This window comes from Bos mutus, chromosome 8 (genome assembly GCF_027580195.1).
Source record: "Bos mutus isolate GX-2022 chromosome 8, NWIPB_WYAK_1.1, whole genome shotgun sequence".
Lineage (NCBI taxonomy): Eukaryota > Metazoa > Chordata > Mammalia > Artiodactyla > Bovidae > Bos > Bos mutus.
Window position 1 is genome coordinate 80,484,232 of NC_091624.1, and position 7,331 is coordinate 80,491,562.

The following is a 7,331-nucleotide window of genomic DNA, read 5'->3' on the forward strand; positions in this document are numbered from 1 at the left end:
GGGTGTACATGTATTGCCCATCCTGAACCCTCCTCCCACCTCCCTCCCCATCCCATCCCTCAGGATTATCCTAGGGCACCATCCCTGAGCACCCTTCTCATGCATTGAACCTGGACTGGTGATCTATTTCACATATGGTAATATACATGTTTCAATGCTATTCTCTCTAATCATCCCACCCTTGCCTTCTCCCGCAGAGTCCAAAAGTCTATTCTTTACATCTGTGTCTCTTTTGCTATCTCGCATATAGGGTCATCGTTACCATCTTTCTAAATTCCATATACATACGTTAATATACTATATTGGTGTTTTTCTTTCTGACTTACTTCACTCTGTATAATAGGCTCCACTTTCATCCACCTCATTAGAACTGATTCAAATGCATTCTTTTTAATAGCTGCATAATATTCCATTGTGTATATGTACCACAGCTTTCTTATCCATTCATCTGCCGATGGACATTTAGGTTGCTTCCATGTCCTGGCTATTATAAACAGTGCTGCGATAAACATTGGGGTACACGTGTCTCTTTCAATTCTGGTTTCCTCAGTGTGTGCCCAGCAGTGGGATTGCTGGATCATAAGGCAGTTCTATTTCCAGTTTTTTAAGGAATCTCCACACTGTTCTCCATAGTGGCTGTACTAGTTTGCATTCCCACCAACAGTGTAAGAAGTTTCCTTTTTCTCTGCACCCTTGACAGCATTTATTGTTTGTAGACTTCTTGATAGCAGCCATTCTGAGTGGCATGAGATGGTACTTCATTGTGGTTTTGATTTGCATTTCTCTGATAATGAGTGATGTTGAGCATCTTTTCATGTGTTTGTTAGCCATCTGTATGTCTTCCTTGGAGAAATGTCTATTTAGTTCTTTGGCCCATTTTTTGATTGGGTTGTTTATTTTTCTGGAATTGAGCTGCAGGAGTTGCTTGTATATTTTTGAGATTAATTCTTTGTCAGTTGCTTCATTTGCTATTATTTTCTTCCATTCCAAAGGCCGTCTTTTCACCTTGCTTATAGTTTCCTTCATTGTACAAAAGCTTTTAAGTTTAATTAGGTCCCATTTGTTTATTTTTGCTTTTATTTCCATTAAGAGTAGAGGAGCTTTTAAAGAGAAAATAAGTTAACAGTAAGATTAGCACTCGAAATACAACTAAACTATTCATAATACTATGGACTTCCCTGGTGGCTCAGATGGTAAAGCGTCTGTCTACAATGCGGGAGACCTGGGTTCCATCCCTGGGTTGGGAAGATCCACTGGAGAAGGAAATGGCAATCCACTCCAGTACTGTTGCCTAGAAAATCCCATGGACAGAGGAGCCTGGTAGGCTACAGTCAATGGGGTCGCAAAGAGTCTGACATGACAATACTGGGATGACCCAGAGGGATGGTATGGGGAGGGAGGTGGGAGGAGGGTTCAGGATGGGGAACACATGTATACCTGTGGTGGATTCATTTTGATATATGGCAAAACCAATACAATATTGTAAAGTTAAAAATAAAATTAAATTAATAAAAAAATAAATAAAAGACCAAGAAGAAACATCAGCCAAGGAAATCACAGGAAATCTTATACTAATTCATCATACACTAGTCATATATATAATATACTCTATATACTGAACATCATATATTAATCCACTTCCCCTTGCCTCACAAGTTGTTCTTTCCCTAAAATTAGTCAGACATACTGAAGCAGTTTAGCATGCACGCATGAAGAAAATTAGTACCACTTCCAAAATTAATATTTTATAACTGATGAAACTTTTCACTATTCTCAAAACCTCGATGTACTTCCAACCACACAATTTTTTTTACAGGTTGTTTCCTCTACCACTTCAGCTCAATGGCTTCTTTCCATTAATCTTTGCCCATCAGAAAATAACTAGGTAATTTGTTCTAGTATCCCTGTGTACTAATATGCGCTCAGTCACTTAGTCATGTCTTCCTCTTTGCAACCCCATGGACTGTAGCCCGCCAGACTCCTCTATCTATGGAATTTTCCAGATAAGAATATTTGAGTGGGTTGCCAGTTCCCTCTCCAGGGTATGTTCCCAACCCAGGGATTGAACTCAGGTCTCTTGCATCTCCTGCGTTGGAAGGTGGATTCTTTACCACTACACCACCTGGGAAGCCCCTCTAGTATTCTTGGATAGTAACAATCTGAAGCTCATGGAAAAAAATTACTAAAATGCGAGACACTTGGTTTTCAAAATATACAAACCACAGTCATTTCTTAAATCTGAATATAGAGGGACTATACATCAGTACTAATGGGTTAACTTTCATTCATTATTGTCAAATGATCAGGATCCCACAAAATTCCCCAAAGTATTTGTGAGGTAATTTATTTACCAGAATCTGTCCTATTAGGCTCTATATATTCTTTTAGTCAATAAGTTAGTAAATATTTCAACATCAGAAGCCTTTTTGAGAAATGAATGAAAAATGTGAAAACTTTCCCCATAAAAATGCACTGCATCACTGAAAAATAAGCTAAGATGAAACAGAATTCAAAACAAAAGAATAGAAGACCATTTCTCTTTCACGTAGATAAGCAGTCCAGGGGTAATTTGGCATCCACATGGTAGTAGGGAGCCAAGCTAGTTCCATCTTGTGGTTTTACTGGGCACATTTCTGAGACCTCTCATGGCCCCAGGAAGTGCTGCAGCTCTTGACATTTTGTCTATATTCAAGCCAGCAGGAGGGGAGGAAAGATAAAGAAGGACATCCTCAATTCTTTAAAAGTCACTTCACAGAGTTCTCATCTTACTTCTACTAACATTTCATTGGCTGAAATGTATGACCACACTAACTTCAAGAGAGGCTGCACAATCTAAGGAAGATTAGGAAGATGGAAGCTAAGAGACCACCAGCAGACTCTACCATGTGCATTGCACACGCACCCCTACATTTTGCACTCATATTCCAGGCGGTTTATGAAGCTCTCCTCCTGAAGCCTATCCCAAGAATTTGTCACACAGATTCAATGTCAAGAACCCCTGTTCACATGGTAAAAATTCCCACAGTCTAGGATACTGGGTTTATGGCATCATATATGATCTTGTTGGGTGAATCCCCTTAGTAGAAAGCCCTGACAAATAGAAGCTCTATGGTGACTATATGGAACATCTAAAGGTAATTCATGTCTATTTTCTGACTTTCATTTATCCTATATGGCAAGAATTCAGACTCACTAAAATACTTTTTCATTTATTTCTAGTACAATGCAGGATACCTTCCACATATACCTGCCACCAAGTCTTCTCAGCTATCTTCTGATGATTTGTTTTCCCCCCTCTCCTATCTCAGCCTTTGTGAAGATTTCTTCCCCAGAAACGACAATTTCAAGCCTTTGGCTGGTTGAAGGGTTTTTTTTTTTTTTTTTTTTTTTTTACTATTTCTGTGGGAAAATGGCTTTTCATAGAAGTTCTAAGGATTTGGAGACTAATCTAGGGAAAAGAGGGCTTCCTTGGTGGTTCAGATGGCAAAGCATCTGTCTGCAACGCAGGAGACCTGGGTTTGATCCCTGGGTTGGGAAGATCCCCTGGAGAAGGAAATGGCAGCCCACTCCAGTATTCTTGCCTGGAAAATCCCATGGACGGCGGAGCCTGATAGGCTATCGTCCATGGGGTGCAAAGAGTCAGACACGATTTCACTTTCACTTTCTTTCACTTTCTAGGGAAAAGATCCAACCGTGAGGTGGTTGAAGCACACACAAACTTGAGCTCTGACATGTCTGCCTGTGGGGGAGTCCAGATGCTTTGGGTGGGTTAGGGGAGGGGGAGATGGTGGAAGTATTACTACCCAGGGGGGAAGAAGGCAAGGGAATTCTCAGGGAGAGGAAGACCAGAGATGGGGCTTAAGTACCTAGGTGATGTCACTTATCAGGACAGCAGGGCATCTCTGGGTCAGAGAACTTTAAAGAGGAGCAGGGAATTGGGTCGTTATAACTATATTAGGTCTTCTCAACAGGTGATAGCTATCATGGAGAGGTTTCACAGGGCACATAAATAAGCAAGCCCTTACAAGGTAAATTTTTGCTTTTTTGTACTATATTTTTTAAAAATGTATGTGTATAAATCTGACCTTGGCATCAGAGGGACTTTGAGCTAATGGACTAACGGTTCCAGCCTGCAGTGAGGAAATAACCTAGGAGCCAATACACAGAAGCCACCTTTGGCTCATTTGTACAACACTTCTCAACCTCATGACAGGTAAGAACTCTGCTGAAAACCGTCCTCGCCCCTTGTCAACTGAAAAAAAAAATGCACAACCTTTATTCAGGGGACATTCTTAGGACTTTAAGCCCAGGGGACAGTATCTCAGATGCTGAGATGAGAAAACTGAGAAAACTCTTTCAAAGAGGACGGGTGGGAAGCCAGGATATATAGGAGTTTTTGCAATAATATCAGGTAGTAAGAATAAAAGATTTCCATTCATAAAAGAAAACTAGATATGTCAAGTTAAGAAATTTAGCAATTTTCTACATATGAAAAGATACAAGAGTCTGGATTCACTGAAATCATTCCTTTGCTATGTACCCCAGTATCTGGAACCAGCATCCTTCATTTCTCCTCTGGAGTTTCCGCAAGCTGCTCTGTCAGGGGCAGCTGCAGTCTGATGACTGCTAGATGACAGGTATCCTTTGGTCCCATTCTCAGAGCTCACTGTCAGGGCGGCGGTAATGTGCTGGCTTGATGGCTGCAACATCCTTTGTTTACTGACATGGCAGGCAATATTTTATCTCTCAACCCACGGAACAGTTAATGAGCTAAGGTCTCTAAGTGTCCTAATGGAGGAGAATTTTTTGGAGTCCTTGGTCTATTCATGCTACCTGGTGCCCTGGGTAGAAATGGGGAGAATGCTGATGAAAAAGAGGCTTGTGCAAATTTGTGATTTACCACACAGTTCAGGCTGGAACCCACAGCCAGAAAGGCTGACAGCTTGGACACAGTCTCCCAGTCCCTGAACAGTCTCTTTCTATAGTGGCTCCAACAGAGCATGTATGGATAGAAGAGTCTTAGCAGCAAGCTTCTGGAGAATGCCTCAGGAAAGAAAGATGACCTGACGAATGTAACACTTGGTATTGTGTTCATTATAGCAAACAATGGCATCTGATAAGTCTAAAATGTAAGGACAAATTTCAAGAGAAGCTGATTAAATGCCAAAAGAGCTGCAGATAAGGATTTTCACATGCATTTCTGAAACCCGTGAAATGAATGCTAAAGTTGACCATTAAGAAGAACAGAAATGATTTAATAAAGATTTGTATGCTTGTAAAATGAAATGTACATTAGAGTGAATGAAATGACACAGGACTCTTGCATATGTTTCTAGGTTGATAACATCCTGGCCTGCTTTTTGAAAAATACTTTTATCAATTTACAAATGACCCTCTCCATGAGCTTCATAGAGCATCCTGATAATTTAGTCATGCATCTTGACTACAAAGTTATATAATTATTTGTAAAATGCTTTCACCATTTGAGCAAAATGGTATGTTTGTTCCGCCACAATCTATTTGTTGATTCTGAATTTAGATGTACTATTTTGGAGAGATAGGCATCAGTATAGGATTTAAATTATACCCTATGTCCTTTATCTGAAGATGTAAAGGCTTCTACAACCTTGGAGACTAACAGGGACCATAAATTTTTAGAAGTTATAAGTAGAGGAAGAAATTTATTTCAAGTGATATACATGGATATATTTCTGATAAACTCTTGAGAAGAAAAGACTCCACTCACTTTTCTAGAAATTCAAGGGAAGTTCTATTGATGTCTTGACTTCTATCTTACCTCAGGCTGAAATAGAAGTCTTATAGTGAAAGCAGATAGAGGCACAATGTAATATGAGCTAGAAAAGTAAAGTATGGTGTATAGTTAACAGCACTGGTTGGCATTAAATAATATATATTTAAGTTTGCACAGATATTCATTTCAATTGTTACTGCTATGCTGCCAGTAACTTTTCAAGCGCTGAAATATTTTTCCTAAGCTCTTTTCAGACACTTTCTGTCATCTACATGCCCTATATATAGATAGGTAGATTCTTTAGGATGAGATTATTTTTAAATAAGCACAGAAATACTTATTCACCAGAAATAAATTTCAACCAAGCCTTGACACCAAAAAATTCCATATTTTCCATTATTTAATCTACCAAGTTTATTTTTAAAACATACTGGCTCATGTGTGTGTGCTAAGTCTCTTCAGTCATGTCCGACTCCTTGAGACCCCATGTAGTGTAGCCCGCCAGGCTCTTCTGTCCATGGGATTCTCCAGGTAAGTATACTGGAGTGGTTTGTCATGCCCTCCTCCAGCAGATCTTCCCAATCCTGGGGTCAAACCCACATCTCGTACATCTCCTGCATTGCCAGGTGGGTTCTTTACCACTAGCATCACCTGGGAAGCCCATTTAACCTACCAAGCTTATTTTTAAAACATATTGGCTCACTAAATGCTAAAGAAGTACTGCATACACTGGTCTGTGTGTTCTTTGATATCAGGGACCATGTCCTCTTAATCCACGCTATCCCAACATTTAGCATAGTGACTAGCTTCTAATAGTATTCAATAAACATGGTAACATGTGCAAGGCTGAAAAAAAGATACATGATTAATGGAAGCTCTTTGAGAACAGGGAATATTCTTCTGTGTCATTTATGTGAACACAACTAGGAAAAATAAATATTTTCTAAATGAATGAAGTGGCATTAATTATTTGTATATTCATAAGCTAATTTCAAAGTTCTAAGCACTTTGGTCTCAGAAGTTTTTTCCATCTCCCTATAATCAAACTTGGCAATTGGAATTTTGAAAGAAATATAATTTACTAGAGAAATGTAAGAGATTATGTTGGTGCAAAACTAGTTATGGTTTATGCATTGTTGAAATTTGCTGTTTGATACTGGAATACATTCTAAATAAATATGATTATGTTATACATCATTTTACTGCACATTTCTCACTTTATGCTTTTTACTAACGTCATTTACTTGCTGGTTATTAATATTTTATATTTGTTTTAGACTATAGAAATTATGTTAGACAAAAAGTAAATTCAAGCAATTTTCTTATTTCAAATGGGTTGTAAAGCAGCAGAGACAACTTACAACATCAACAATACATTTGACCCAGGAACTGCTAACACATGTACAGTGGTGGTTCAAGAAGTTTTGCAAAGGAGACAAGAGCCTTGAAGATGAGGAGTGCAACGGCTGGCCATCGGAAGTTGACAACAACCGATTGAGAGCAATCATCCATCCTGATGATTGCCGTAAGCTGATCCTCTTACAGATACATGAGGAGTTGCTGAAGAACTCAACATCGA